The sequence below is a fragment of the Squalius cephalus genome (assembly GCF_949319135.1).
Source record: "Squalius cephalus genome assembly, chromosome: 14".
NCBI classification, from domain to species: Eukaryota; Metazoa; Chordata; class Actinopteri; order Cypriniformes; family Leuciscidae; genus Squalius; species Squalius cephalus.
In genome coordinates this window covers 27,836,833-27,850,537 of record NC_137135.1, presented here as the reverse complement: position 1 = coordinate 27,850,537, position 13,705 = coordinate 27,836,833, and the positions used below count along the sequence as shown (strand labels likewise).

At 36.8% G+C, this 13,705-nt stretch overlaps 1 protein-coding gene and 1 long non-coding RNA gene across 2 annotated transcripts in view; one reads left to right on the top strand and one right to left on the bottom strand.

Annotated features, from left to right (window-relative positions):
- Positions 1-10,566, bottom strand: part of LOC307170930 — a 38,339-nt gene extending 27,773 nt beyond the window's left edge. The window contains exons 1-2 of the long non-coding RNA XR_013823462.1: positions 10,543-10,566; positions 10,262-10,381 (exon numbers count right to left, since the gene is read on the bottom strand). This is a non-coding gene — a long non-coding RNA (uncharacterized lncRNA). The remainder of the gene's footprint in view (positions 1-10,261; positions 10,382-10,542) is intronic.
- Positions 10,316-13,705, top strand: part of fstl5 (follistatin-like 5) — a 150,184-nt gene continuing 146,794 nt past the window's right edge. The window contains exon 1 of the mRNA XM_079892244.1: positions 10,316-10,387. The gene's annotated coding sequence lies outside the window, so the exon portion shown is untranslated. The remainder of the gene's footprint in view (positions 10,388-13,705) is intronic.

Here is a 13,705-nt window from a genome sequence, read left to right as displayed (position 1 = left end):
TCACCACAGATCAGATTTAGCAGCTCTCACCCTGTAGCCCACTGAAGCTAAGCAGGGTTTAGCTTGGTCAGGGCTGCGTTTACCGATAACGTTGTCTCTTAGCACGCTACGAAGACTCTTACGGTATAACTTAACTAAAGATATACCATTTCTAGGTGTGTTCCCCGAACCATACCTTAGGAAGCTGCTTAAGATATACCTTCTTATATGCGACGTTACCGGGTGCTGTCCGTGGCGATGGTGCTGAATTGGTTGATATCGATGGCTCGAGAATCAATTATTCTCTCGTGCAGGGGCTGCTTCACTGCGGTATGTGAGAAAGTGGTGTTCTTTATAAAAGAAGCACTTCAGAAATAGTTGAAATTGCATTTATTAGGACTCATGGGATATTTTAAAACATAATCCAAACTATAATAGCCTATAATAGCCTAGCCTACATATTTTAGAATTGTATCATATATTGCTGCCATAATAACCATTTCAAATGGAGGTGGAGCTGCGATGAAATATTGTTCTTGTAAATACTTTACAGCATTTCAGTAATAAAAGTGTACATCTTACGTACGGTGCTCGGCAGTGATCAAAAAGGATTTAAACAGTGATTTTTTAATCTCTTCTTGTAAACTCAGAGATGTGGATTCAGACGGCAATTAAATTACCACACGACCTGTTTGTCAAAAAACAGTTGGTACTAATTTGGCCAGGGATTTTTCGCAGGTTGGGTGAGAAAAAACACTGATATTATGGATTCGGACGGCACTAAAATCACCAACTTACCCCTTTAAATGTTTAAAATATCGTACGAGCCCATGAGAAACAATTAGCGTCCGAATAGGCCTAGGACTTAACTGACAGTAGCCTATGCTTCACTGTCCTTTAAAAGCGCTCTTTAATTCAAATTAAAGCTGCAGTCGGCAAGTCTGGCTCGATTTAGCCAAAATTTTGAATGTTTACAACTCTCATGCCCCTTCCCCACTACCAACGAGCACCCGCCCATCGTCAGTGCGTGTGTACCTGATTTCCTTTGAACACATCCGTCTCTTCAGCATCGATCAACACCATGGACTCGGAGGTAGGCTGCCCTGGCTAATCTATCCATAGATAGCAATAACCGAGGAATTGGAAGCTTGTTAGTAGATTTTCTCTCCCGCCATCACCCTTCGTACAATCTTCAGGCGCACTTCAGGCGTGTCCTGTGCATGTGATATTGTAACGTGCGCGAGGGAGAGGGGATCTGTGGCGTCTGGCGTGTGCACGACCTGTGATTGACAGTCAAATCTCACACCCCCCTGCGCTGATTGGACCCGATGATCCGGGAGCGGTGGATTTTTGCAAAACAAATAACACGCTCCAGGTGGAGTTAGAAGCTCGGGTCTTTTTCTAAAACCACCTTATTTATGTTGTTCTGTCGGATTATAGTGTCGATTTCACTGAATATGATCAAAAAAATGTTGCCGACGGCAGCTTTAATAATATAATATATATAATAATATAATTGAAAATCTAACAACAATCAGTGTAATGACAATTTTATTCTTTGCATGAAAACACTTGAATTAGCCTAATTGAACACTGTCTGGGTGTATTAAAACTTCAGAATTATATTCGTATAGACCTGCAACAGTGATAAGGTAAAGCTAAGAGTGGTCCAGACCAACCTTCCGATCGTATGAAGGTATACTTAACTAAGAACGTTTCGGGAAACACGTATTAACAATAAGGTACAGCTTAAGGTGTAACTTAAGAACGACGTAGAGTTTTCGGGAAACGCAGCCCAGTACCTGAATGGGAGACCTGGGAAAACAAGGTTGCTGCTGGAAGAGGTGTTAGTGAGGCCATTATGGGTCATAATGGCCCGGTATAGTGATGGGGACACTATACTGTCAAAAAGCACCGTCCTTCGAATGAGATGTTAAACCGAGGTCCTGACTCTCTGTGGTCATAAAAAATCCCAGGGTGTATTTCAAAAAAAGAGTAGGGGTTTAACTCCGGCATCCTGGCCAAACTTGCCCATTGGCCTCTGTCCATCATGGCCTCCTAATCATCCCCATATCTACCGACTGGCTTCATCACTCGGTCTCCTCTCCACCAGTAAGCTGGTGTGTGGTGGGTTTTCTGTCACAATATGGCTGCCGTTGCATCATCCAGGTGGATGCTGCATGGTGGTGGTTGAGGAGATTCCCCCCTTCATTATGTAAGTGTTTTGAGTGCTGAGAAAAGTGCTATATAAATGTAGCAAATTAGTATTTAATAAAGTCATATAGAGGTCAAGAGGTTTAGAATTTGGGTGAATATTTTGGTTTTATCATTTGGCCATTCTCATGGACGCTTGGAGCATCACGCTGTAACATTGTGTGCCAAGCTAAAACCAAACTGGCCACTGGCCATCCACTCTCACGCTATCATATTTATCTATCTGACAAATCCCAGAGAGCCTTTACACCAGAGCACCCTCTCAGATGAGGTATCAGCACTCGCAATGAGCTTATCTGACTCTAATCTATCTTGGCAATGTAAATGTAGCTGAGTACTTAGTTACCTAATGTGACCTTCACTGCTCTTCTCCTACGTCCTCTCACACTCTCTCTCACGCTCTGACAAGACTTGCTAATAATGCTGTTAGAATTAAAAATGCATTAAACAAAAGTCTGAATAGCTAGTATGTTTAGTGAATTTTCCAAGTCATTGTATGTGCTTTCAGCAACCCAAAAAAGATCATTTAATTATAAGAATATTTGAGTACTTGAGATGTTGAAAAGTCCTGTAAGCTATTTTATGAAATACCACACATAAACTACAGCAAAACAGCAAAAAGCTCTCTGCAAAAAGAAAAAAAAGTCAGGGGCTTATTTGAGCCACTATATGCAAAAAGCAGTATGTCAGACAAGAGAAATGTATGGATAGGCTATGTGGAATTCAAAAACAATAGATGAAAAAAGCCACAAATAATTTCGCGCAAATAATGACCAATAGTGCACAATAAGGCCTATCTGTTTACATTAAAAATATAAAGCAATCAAAAATACTATTTGGCCAGTGAAAAGGTTTGACTTTCTCTGAAATGTATTTGATACTATTTTGATTTATTTATTCAAAAACAAGGCAAGGATAGGCTACTAAATGATTTTTAGCAATGTAAAGTGACGGTAATGTAAAATGCAATGTAACATCTACTGTCAAGTCAAGTCACCATTATTTATATAGCGCTTATACAATACAGGTTATTTCAAAGCAGCTTTACAGTGATAACAGGAGAATAATGTAACAAAGTTTGTTTTCAGCTATACAGCAGATCTAGAAGAAAATTGTGTCATGGTCCAGCTTCAGTAAGTTCATTTATGTTCATTTCTGTTGTAAAAAAGTTAGTTCAAATCTATACAGCCGGTCTGGAGAAAACAGTGATATCATCGTCCAGCTCAGTTCAGTGTATGATTATGATTCAGGCAGCATTACAGGTCAGAAGTCAGATTGGATCGGAACATTCAGAATGTGTGATGTTAACAAAATGGTCAAAGTTACAGTAGTAAAACTTTTGAAACTGCTTTCAGCACCAAGTCCATTTGCATTTCAAATCTCTTCTGCACTTATTTATTTGTATTCTTCATGTATTGTTCTTTTATTTCCAATGCTGTTTCTACCACAACAGTTCTGGATGCGATTTAAATTGAGCTGAAGATGAGGAGAGTGTGTCACCCAGCAGTTGCTCAGAAAGCAAATGAAAGACCATTTCAATTTATTACGGTCTAAACGTGAATCATTTGACCCTGTGGGAAAACAGTGTGTTTACCCAAACACAGAGAGAGAGAAAAAATAGCTAGTAGTGTTGTCTGCTTTCATGCAAATACAATTTCATATGCTGAACAGTAAAGCAGCTTTAAAAGACATTTTGTCTGGAGATTATTCAGGCATTATTGCTATTCCTACTTTAAAAACACCATTAAAAAAACAGGTGCTGCTCTGAACAACAGTTCTTACATGTCTTGACAGCCAGGCCAAGGGTTAGCCAGAGACTAATGAGAGGACATGGCACTGGATTCATAGCAGTTAAATATATATAGAGCTGAGGGTTTGAAATGACTTGAATTGAAGAAAGAAGAAATCTTGGAGGGCATCAGGTTGTTGACACACCAGACTGCCTTGGGCAAATGACCAAATCAATAATTGATCAACTCTTGATCTGTCAATCATAGCAGGAACCTATGGTTAATGTCACAGTGAATGCAGACTGCTGGATTACATGGAATACACCAAACCCGGCCCATCAATGATTTTTATGCAGCCCTCCAATTGATCTAGATTACAACATTACAGTGATGCCTGATATATCAGAGGACTTTCAAAAGCAATCAGTCAATTAGCGGTTTGTGGTACATTTTAGACCGTGATGCAGTTTAGCTAGCTTTCCAATTACAAACCAGTATAGGACCATAGAAATGAATACCGTGAAACATCAGCCAATGTGCAATTAGGCTATGGCTTACTTGAGGGAAAAAAAAAAAAAGAGACAATTAATTTGCATGCTTCAAATGTGTAATCGATGCATCTGATTTTGTTTCATGCTTGTAGACTTTTTATTGCAATATCTAATTATGTATAATGGTTAAAACTATACAATAATAATAATAATAATAATAATACAATGAAAATTTGCAGTGAAAAAGAGACTTTAGAAGCCATTTATTTTCAATTTCCGGCTAGAGGTGACAAGTTGACATTATGCAAATGAGCAACTACCAATGGGAACACATGGCTTGCTGTGGGATTCCATAATCAAATGTACAATTTTAGAAAGATTTCTAAAGGATCATGTGACACTGAAGATTGGGACAATAGTTGCTGAAAATTCAGGTTTGCCAGCAGGTATATGAAAAACACAAAGTGGAATTTGTTCTCTGACCAACATTAATCAGCGAGATGAAATGTCTTAAAGGGACCCTGATGAATTCAGTTAAGTGTTTGTATGGAGATTAAGGGGAATGTGTAACCATGAGACAGAACCTTGACAGAAGTGTGTGCCATGCCTCAGTCAGGGTTTAATTGATTGGTCACATAATGCGGACCCTCTGTGTGCGACTGGCCCCTGCTCATGGAGACGATAAAGGGGAGGCGTGAGGAAATGGAGCGGCTCGTAAGAGCTTTATTGTGCCTCTTGGGAAAGCAAAAAAAAACAAAAAACATTGCTGGTGTCTAACTGTGTTGGTCACTAAGATCCCCCGCTGCTATAGCTCGTCGATAAACATTCAATTAAACTTGCTTGCTAAGTTGTTTTTATCCCGCTGTCAGCTCAGCTTCCTCATGTGGATTTTTTTTTTTTTTTTTTTTGCATGCCCACAGAATGGAAACTGATATAAGTGGATATTTATATTCAATTTCATGGTGATAAGATGGTAAAAATGAGCATAGACAAAACAATAACTTGTCTGATCTCTCTAAAAAATATGTTTTTTTTAAACAATGCAACTGTTCGTTGGGCAACAGGTTCTTCAAGGTTACAAGGCCACTGAAGAACATCTGGTGCAAGATAAACAGGCATAATGAAAATGCTCAGTGAATAATTTAAAATCATTTTCTTAATCTAATCTGCTTGGTTTCAAAATATCATGCATCTAAAATATTCAAGTAAAAATGAAATAAAATCTAAACAACCTTACAACTATTTACTTGTTGTAAGTCTTATTTTTTTCAGAGAATACACTACAATTCAGACATTTGGGGTCTGTAAGACTTTGTTTGAAAAGATTAATTTAAAAACAAATGAGTCCAAAAAATCTATTTCGAATAAATGCTGTTCTTTTGAACTTTCTATTCATCAAAGAAAACTGAAAAAAAAGTGACTAAAGTAATGTCTGATGAAAATTCAGCTTTGCCATTATATGAATAAACTAAAAAAAAAAAAAAAAGAAGTAATTTTTAATTGTAATGATATTTCACAATATTACCGTTTTTACTGTGTCTTTGATGCAACAAATGCAGGCTTGGAGCAATTTAAACGATACACATATACTTAATGGGTGCTATACATGGTGGCCTGATTGTGAGTGGTAGCAAGAAATTTGTGAGAGTTTGAGTTGCATGATCAACCTGATCAACTTCCAGCTGTTTTGCACATGCCCCACTTTCTACACCAATCAGATTGATGCAGTAATTATTTCCACAGTCTGTTGGTATGGAGGCAGATGAAGCCCAATGTTTTGGGATGCACAGCAGAGATAATGTGTCTGCTTCACGAAGTTCCTCTCATCTCCACTGGAGTTCATTCTTATTTGCAGCTTTTTTCTCCCTGTGGTAAACCTGGTAATATAACTTCACCCCTTTTGCCTTGCATTTTGTTCTTGTGTTTGTCTAATTTGACTCATTAGCAAGTGTCCTGGTGTCATGACATGTTTCATAACCAACTGTTTTGAGGATTTTTGTTTTGTTATCAAACAGTTTGCGTATAAATATATAGATACATATTTAATGAAAAATACCAATGGGGTAGTAAATGTACCCTCTTGGAAGCAAATCTTACAAGATTTATTTACCAAATAAATTTGTTTTGTTTTAAAGATGTTTAGTTTAGGGGTGTTTATTTGTTTGTAAGATAGATGGTGACTAAGTATTTCTATGTATTATAAACCATGCATTTAAATGTACAATTAACATAATTACATTCGATAATTCTGTCCTCTCTTGTAGGCTAATTGTATGATGTGGATTTTGTTTCCTATACTTGTTGACAAAAAAATAGATCACCCACACAAGGTGATCACACACAGTTCACCTGCTTAAGCCTGAAAGCTCTTGCACAAGATTAATAAAATAGAAGTTTAAATGCGTTTAGTAGGTTCTGACAAATGGTGTTTCTTGGCTCTTAAAGTCCTTTCTACATAGCCAGCCAAATAAAAATATTATCAAGATAAATTTCTCTAATATTTCCCCAAGTTCACCCCTAAGATTCCATAATTACAGTAGGCAAGTGCATATGCAAATGCAATGTGGATTTAAACTGATAGATCTAATAATAAGCCCACAATGAGAAGCAAGATTAAATCTCATCCGAGGTCAATTAAAGAACAATGGTCATGGCAAGGAAATGAAGATTGATGCAGGACAAACAATCAATATGAAAATAATGAACAGAATGACACCTCATTGATGTAAACCAAACACACAACAACACTGACAGTAATTCAGATTTAACAAAGAAAGGGCAAATAAATGCCGCAATCTTCTTTATTCGAACCAGAATGAAGAAAATTAAGGAACTCTAATAATACCCACTAACAATATGTCATGATTATGTGTATTGTTAACATCACAGACTCAACATCTAATATAAACTCTCAAAAGACAATACATATTTTCATCTTATATTGACTTATAATGTTCTTTCAGTCAAAACCTCTCAAAGAAATACATAAAACTATGCTCTACTTCTATAGTGTTTGAAAAATAGTGAAATGTCAGAGGCACAAGAATAATATAGAGAGTCTCAGCTTAAATCTTGTTTGTCCTTTAGCAAATCTAAGAATTATAAATCTGAAAGGGTGTGTGTGTGCGTGTATGTGTGTGTGTGTGTGTGTGTGTGTGTGTGTGTGTGTGTGTGTGTGTGTGTGTGTGTGTAAGCCTCCAGCAATTCCTCTCCCATCAAGTATTTCTGGGACTCTTCTGTTGGGTTTCTATCGTCACAGTCAACAGCTCAATTAGTTTGAAGTCACAACGGACTAAGTCACAAGAAGTGCTTAAAACAGAATGCACACTATCACCACAAACTAGTGCACAGAAAAATATGTTTGCTTAATTGCCTTAATGTCAGTGGGGAAAGCAAGCTGCCCACTTCATAGTTCAGAACCATAAGCAGATAGGATAACAACTTTAAGAAAAAAGTAGAAAAAAAAAATTAACAATAAAAATACACATACACACACAAGGTATACATGTGTGTGATGATGATGATGATGATGATGATGATAATAATAATAATAATAATCCAAATAAATTATATTTTCTACATTAAATTATCAAACAATGTAAAATAAACATTACATAATTTAAAAATAAATGTGTTTTGCTTTTTTGACAAATCATTGTGGGTTAAATATAAATAAAAAAATATTTCGAAGCAATCCATTATTGATCCACTTCACCACGTCATTTATCAGATTCAGGTTTTATGTATTGCAATCGATGCTTATCTTTTCATTCCTCTTGGACAACCCCTGTTTCACATGACTGGTTGGGAGTCAGGCAGAATTACTAGCAGAATCACTTCAAAATATGAGCAAAGGCTCTGAAGGCAAACTAGTATAGCTCGGCACTATGAATTCAGTCATGCCATGCGTTACTGACACATTACAGATTTTGACGGTGCAATCTGGAGAGGGAGAGAGAGTGACAGAGACAGAGAAAGAGAAAGAGAAAGAGAGAGAGAGAGAGAGAGAGAGAGAGAGAGAGAGAGAGAGAGAGAGAGAGAGAGAGAGAGAGAGAGAGAGAGAGAGAGAGAGAGAGAGAGACCTAGAGAAAGGGGAGCACTGGAAAATGGAATGTTGTGTCATCACCTATTGGGATAGTGATCATAACTTTGCCTGACGGCCATAAATTGTCATTGGGACATCTAGTGTTATGGCATTGACTTTCACGTGACGGTTTCCTGCCGCTCAGTGCCTACAATACATCATACAGTGACATTTGGCCTGCAGACAGCACAGCAGGAGTGTCCCCCGTCACATTCAAGGAAGCTCTTAGTCGCTGTGGTGTGGAGAGATGACTCACTTACTGATCAGGGTGCACACAACTGTACCATGCCTCCAAAAGAGCGGAGCTGACTTACTAGTTATCAAAAGAGTTTTTTTTTTCTTGTTTCATTCAGTGTTATGGGTAAAACTTTAGCAAATTCTGCTTATGAATGTAAACAAACTATGGAAATAGCTGATAGCAAAAACAATGGCATACTGTAAGAAAGCCATGCTGAAACCAAGTAAACAGTCTGCCAGAACAACAAACACACAAGGCCCACAAATCTGAGAACGCTAGGGAATATACTTTCATTTTAAATTCTAATTTAATACTCAGTGTTCATTAATTATATTACTTGCATAAAAATTCATAGGATTTCAGTGTTATCTCAGAATTATGGACTCCACTCTGTGTATTTTATGCCAGGTGCAACATGAAAAGGCTTTTGTTCTCTCACTTTCTACAGCCCTCGCAAACGTTAATTTGGGTTCAGGTTCTAAATGTCACTTGCTATCATGTCTGAGGAATATTCAAATAAAGAGTTAGATCAGACTCAAAGTAATTTCTGCATAATTCAACAAATCTCTGTTGTATGTGATACATTCTCAAGAGTTGAGAATGACAGTCACAGTGACAGATGTTGGTATTTGAAGCTCTCGATGGTGTGGGAGTGATTTGTCAGAGAATTGCTCCACTCTGTCCTTTTTTATTTTTAAATTAAAAGTTTCAATCTGGCATACTAAATGCAGATGCCACCATTCAATATTATTGTGTATTATTTAGTCTGTATTACTTGTGGGCCATTGCAATGGACAGGATTGGAGTGGACATTGTCCTACCCAAATTATCACTCTCAATTCTTGCCCCAAGTGCAGGTCATGGATTGAATTTAAATGCAGTTTTACTCTACCATAATTCCCTGAACCGATCGTGAAAATTCATGTCTGCTGCTCAAAACTTTTTTTCTTTTTTGTATTATATAGAGATGATAAAGTTGAAAGATTCATTTAATAGCCACACTACCCTATATCTGTCACATGTTTTATCAGGTCAGCTAACCTAACCATAACTATTTAATATGGCATAAAAAGCTATAAAAAAAGAGGCTATCAGAGGGAGAAATGAAACAGACTAAAATATTCTTTGTAAATATTACACACTCAGATTCTACGAATGTTCTGTTGTTGCACGTGTCTAAGCTCAAGAGGAACCGAGAAAAAGTTATACTACAAACGCTAGTAAAATAAAACTGAACAACAGGCTATAATAACTTGTACAAACAGGCCTTGTCCGTTGTTTTCTGAACCAGAACTATAGAATCAATGTCTGTTTCGTCAGCCAATCACGAGTCGTTTCTTTTCAATGAAATGGTGAAATGAATAAGCCAAACAGTCTGAATCAGTTCACTATTTAAAATGAATCATGCGGACAGCTGAGCTTACTCACTCACTCACTAATGGTCTCTGTGGTGTTTCTAACTCTGTAAAACAGGATACTTTATAACACAGAACAAAAAGCAAAAAGAAAATAAGAGGATATTTACCGTCAATCCACTGAAACACCACCTGCTAATCCAATCCAGTCCAGTCGTGTGTGTCAGCAACGAAGATATTACCACCGTCAAGTTCAACACCTCCGCCTGCAGAGTGTGAATGACGCTGTACTGCAGGTAAACATGTACAAACCAAAATAAGTCCTATAAAAAAAAACAACTGTGGTATTATCATTGTTCGACATTTATGTAACTTGGCGTTCCAACTAAATACCATAATACAGGCACTGCGCGCGCGTTGTCTGCTTATGAATTGACAGGAAATTACTTACATTTAAAATCCCCTCTCTCTTTTTTTATGTTCCCGGGTTAAATGGACGATTAGCTTACATTATCAACCAGCAACCAATACTATAACATTTTTTGTATGTTTACTGCATAGCCCATGTTGAGTAGCCTAATATTCAGTTCCTGTGGAAAAACTTTCGGTGGGTGAAGTATACATGAATATTCATGATATGTCCCCTGTTGTGGGCGTGGCCTTGAGACAACGCGCAAACGAATGTGTTGACTGAACATATAGGTGCACGTTCCTCAAATCGCAACTGTTTAATGTATTTCCAAATAGTTTGTGTAAATATAATTTTACACAATTTTACAGTTTTGTCTCCATTGAGAGAGCTATCACGATGCAAAAATGTGATTACAGTTAAAGTCTTTTCTTCTGTATCGTGATGTACATCCGAGTATAATGGATTATCGGAAATAAAACATGTAGGGTGGAGATTTGATTCTATGTATCATAAAATACCATAGACCGTAAAAGAAATGGACACAGCGACCCCATTGGATTCAACGGAGAATAGTGCGCAGACTCAAACTGAGCTTGACGACGTAGATCTGACGTGAGCAACCCATCTGTCTTCTAGTAGCTGTGCCAAGAGAAATCTGAATCATTCCCTTCCGAAACTTGCAGAGACGGAAAGTGTGAGTAGGAGGTGTCCATGAGCTAGGAGCAGGAGCAACTTTTGCTAAGTATTCTGATTAATTATTTTGTCATTTTGCCTTCACGTCCCCCCGATTGCCCGCGAGCTTCTCCTCCTGTCCATACGGTAATCTCTCTACTGTGAGAGTGGCGTGGTTATGACGCAATCGTTAGCCTATTTTTACAAAAACGGCTTCTACGGGGCCATAACGTAAGATACAAGGTAATGGAGCCTTTTATACATTTTCGTGTTTCTTTAGAAATAAATAATGTACAAATGGAGTCTTTAAACGCCTCAAAGTTATTCGCTGTCAAAGTGACGCCAAAATGAATGGGAGTCAATGGAATGCTAACAGCAGGTGATGTTCTGCTAATCAATGGCGGCGCCCGGGGAAGCTTCAATGTTTTCCGAAACATTGGCCCCCTGTAAAATACATTGTTGATTGGATTTTGAGATGTGGTAATTGCACTCAAAAGTGGAGGCAGATTAACACAAGCTTGAAGGGGTGGTGTTCAAGCTTGAATGTCCAGAAATGGCATTTTAAAATAAATAAATAAATAAATAAACTTATGCAAATATAATTAGTTCAAAATAAGCTATAAGCACAAATATCTATAATATGCATTTATAAAATAGATAGGCTAAATTAATTAATTTTATGCTGACTTAAACCTTTGAAATATCCTATAGTCATCAAATAGGCTACTTTTTGTCAGTCACTATAGGTTTTTCTATTATTATTATTATTATTATTTATTGATTTAATAGCTTTTTTGGCAAAGCAACAGTATAGGTTAATCTTTCAAATGTATAATGCGGCTTTATCCGATTTACATCCATTAACCCTCTGGAGTCTGAGCTGTTTTCTGGGCCCTGGAGGTGTTCTGACATGCTCTGACATTTGTGCTTTTTTCAGTTATTTATAAACATGTTAATGGCAAAGGTGTAAATTCACTCTATATAGCACAAACAGGGCTACCAAAATATCTGATCAACATGCATGTATATGTTTGAATTTTTAAGAGAATAATGTTTATGCGTGGTTATTGGAAAAAATAAAAATGAAAGTTGCAGAAATAAGGCCACAAAACACATACTAAATATGTGGCAATAAGACTTTTGACTAAAGGATATCATCGCCTATAGTTTTTTCTTCAAAATTATGTGAAAATAGTCTTGCTTTATCGTTCACATAAAACCATACATTGATTTAAATTGATGTAAAACAGGTTTTGCTTGGAAAGCCAATATGCGAGGGGGGCGTGAACGAGGAGTGGTTTTCACCTGAATTACCACCCACTCTGCATAATGATGAGCCATTCACTCAGGTGTGACAACTGACTGAGCCACAATGCAAGGACCATTTAAGATTTTGCTTACATCTATCTTGTAAATATGTTTTGCTATTTTATTAAAAAGGTTACAATTCCAACAATAATTACAATTTCAGCAATATTTCAAGTGTACTCTTTCTTTGTAAAAAAAAGATTATAGGCCTACATTTTATCTATGTATTCATTACTTTGAATATAGCCAACATTGGAACAGCTAACATCTTAGTTGATGACTTTATTTTTGACAAAAATAGTAGGCTATTTTATATATAGAAATTGCTAAACAAAAGCTTATTTGACGAGGCAGTATATTCTACAGTAAAAACTGTACCCAAATCTACTAAACAAAATGTTGTCTTTCATATTTCACCTGACTGTAACGTTGTTTTCATGAAATACGCTTACACACGCTTAAAATGATGATAATTAAGTGTAAAGATAGGTATTACTGAAAATATTTGGTGTTTGGGGTGAGGATTGGGGTTGATCCATTTATAAAGTAGCTGTTTTTTATTTATTTTTCTGATGTGCACAAATAAGCGACAGGTATCATAAGATTTTCTTTTCTTTTATTCGTTCATGCATGTAATAATGAATGAATGAATGAATGAATGAATTTATGTATGACTTGTGCAATAAAAAAATAAAAAAATAAAAAAAATAAGATAGGCTATTGACTCGCGATCTTCGCAGTAGGCTAGTGAACGCACCGGAGAAACGCACATTTATTAGGCTACATAGTTTTTTTTGTTTTGGATGGTTTTGTTTAGAACCAGCTGTAAATGTAAATATATTTCACATTTTTTAGACATGTGAGGCGAGTAGGCTACGGTCTGGTTGATGATCTCCAGTTCAAGCACCTTATGTTGTGATTGCTAGCCTATATTTACTTTAAATCCAGGAAATTTGTTAATGAAAAAAATATTAAAATTAAGATACAATTGATACAAAACGAAATTCGTTTTAAAGAAAGGATTTGTACTTTCTGTTTTGAGGTATCTGTGAATGTTTGAAAGTCAACTGTCACGTAATATTGTTTTTTGCCAGCTGTGGTAAACAGCGCGCATCTATGCCGTTCATTCATTCATAAACAGAAACCTGAGAAGGAAAAACTTACTAGTATTCCTCAGCTCGTATTCCTCGTATTCGTCATTATTCCTCACAGCGCTGCGTTG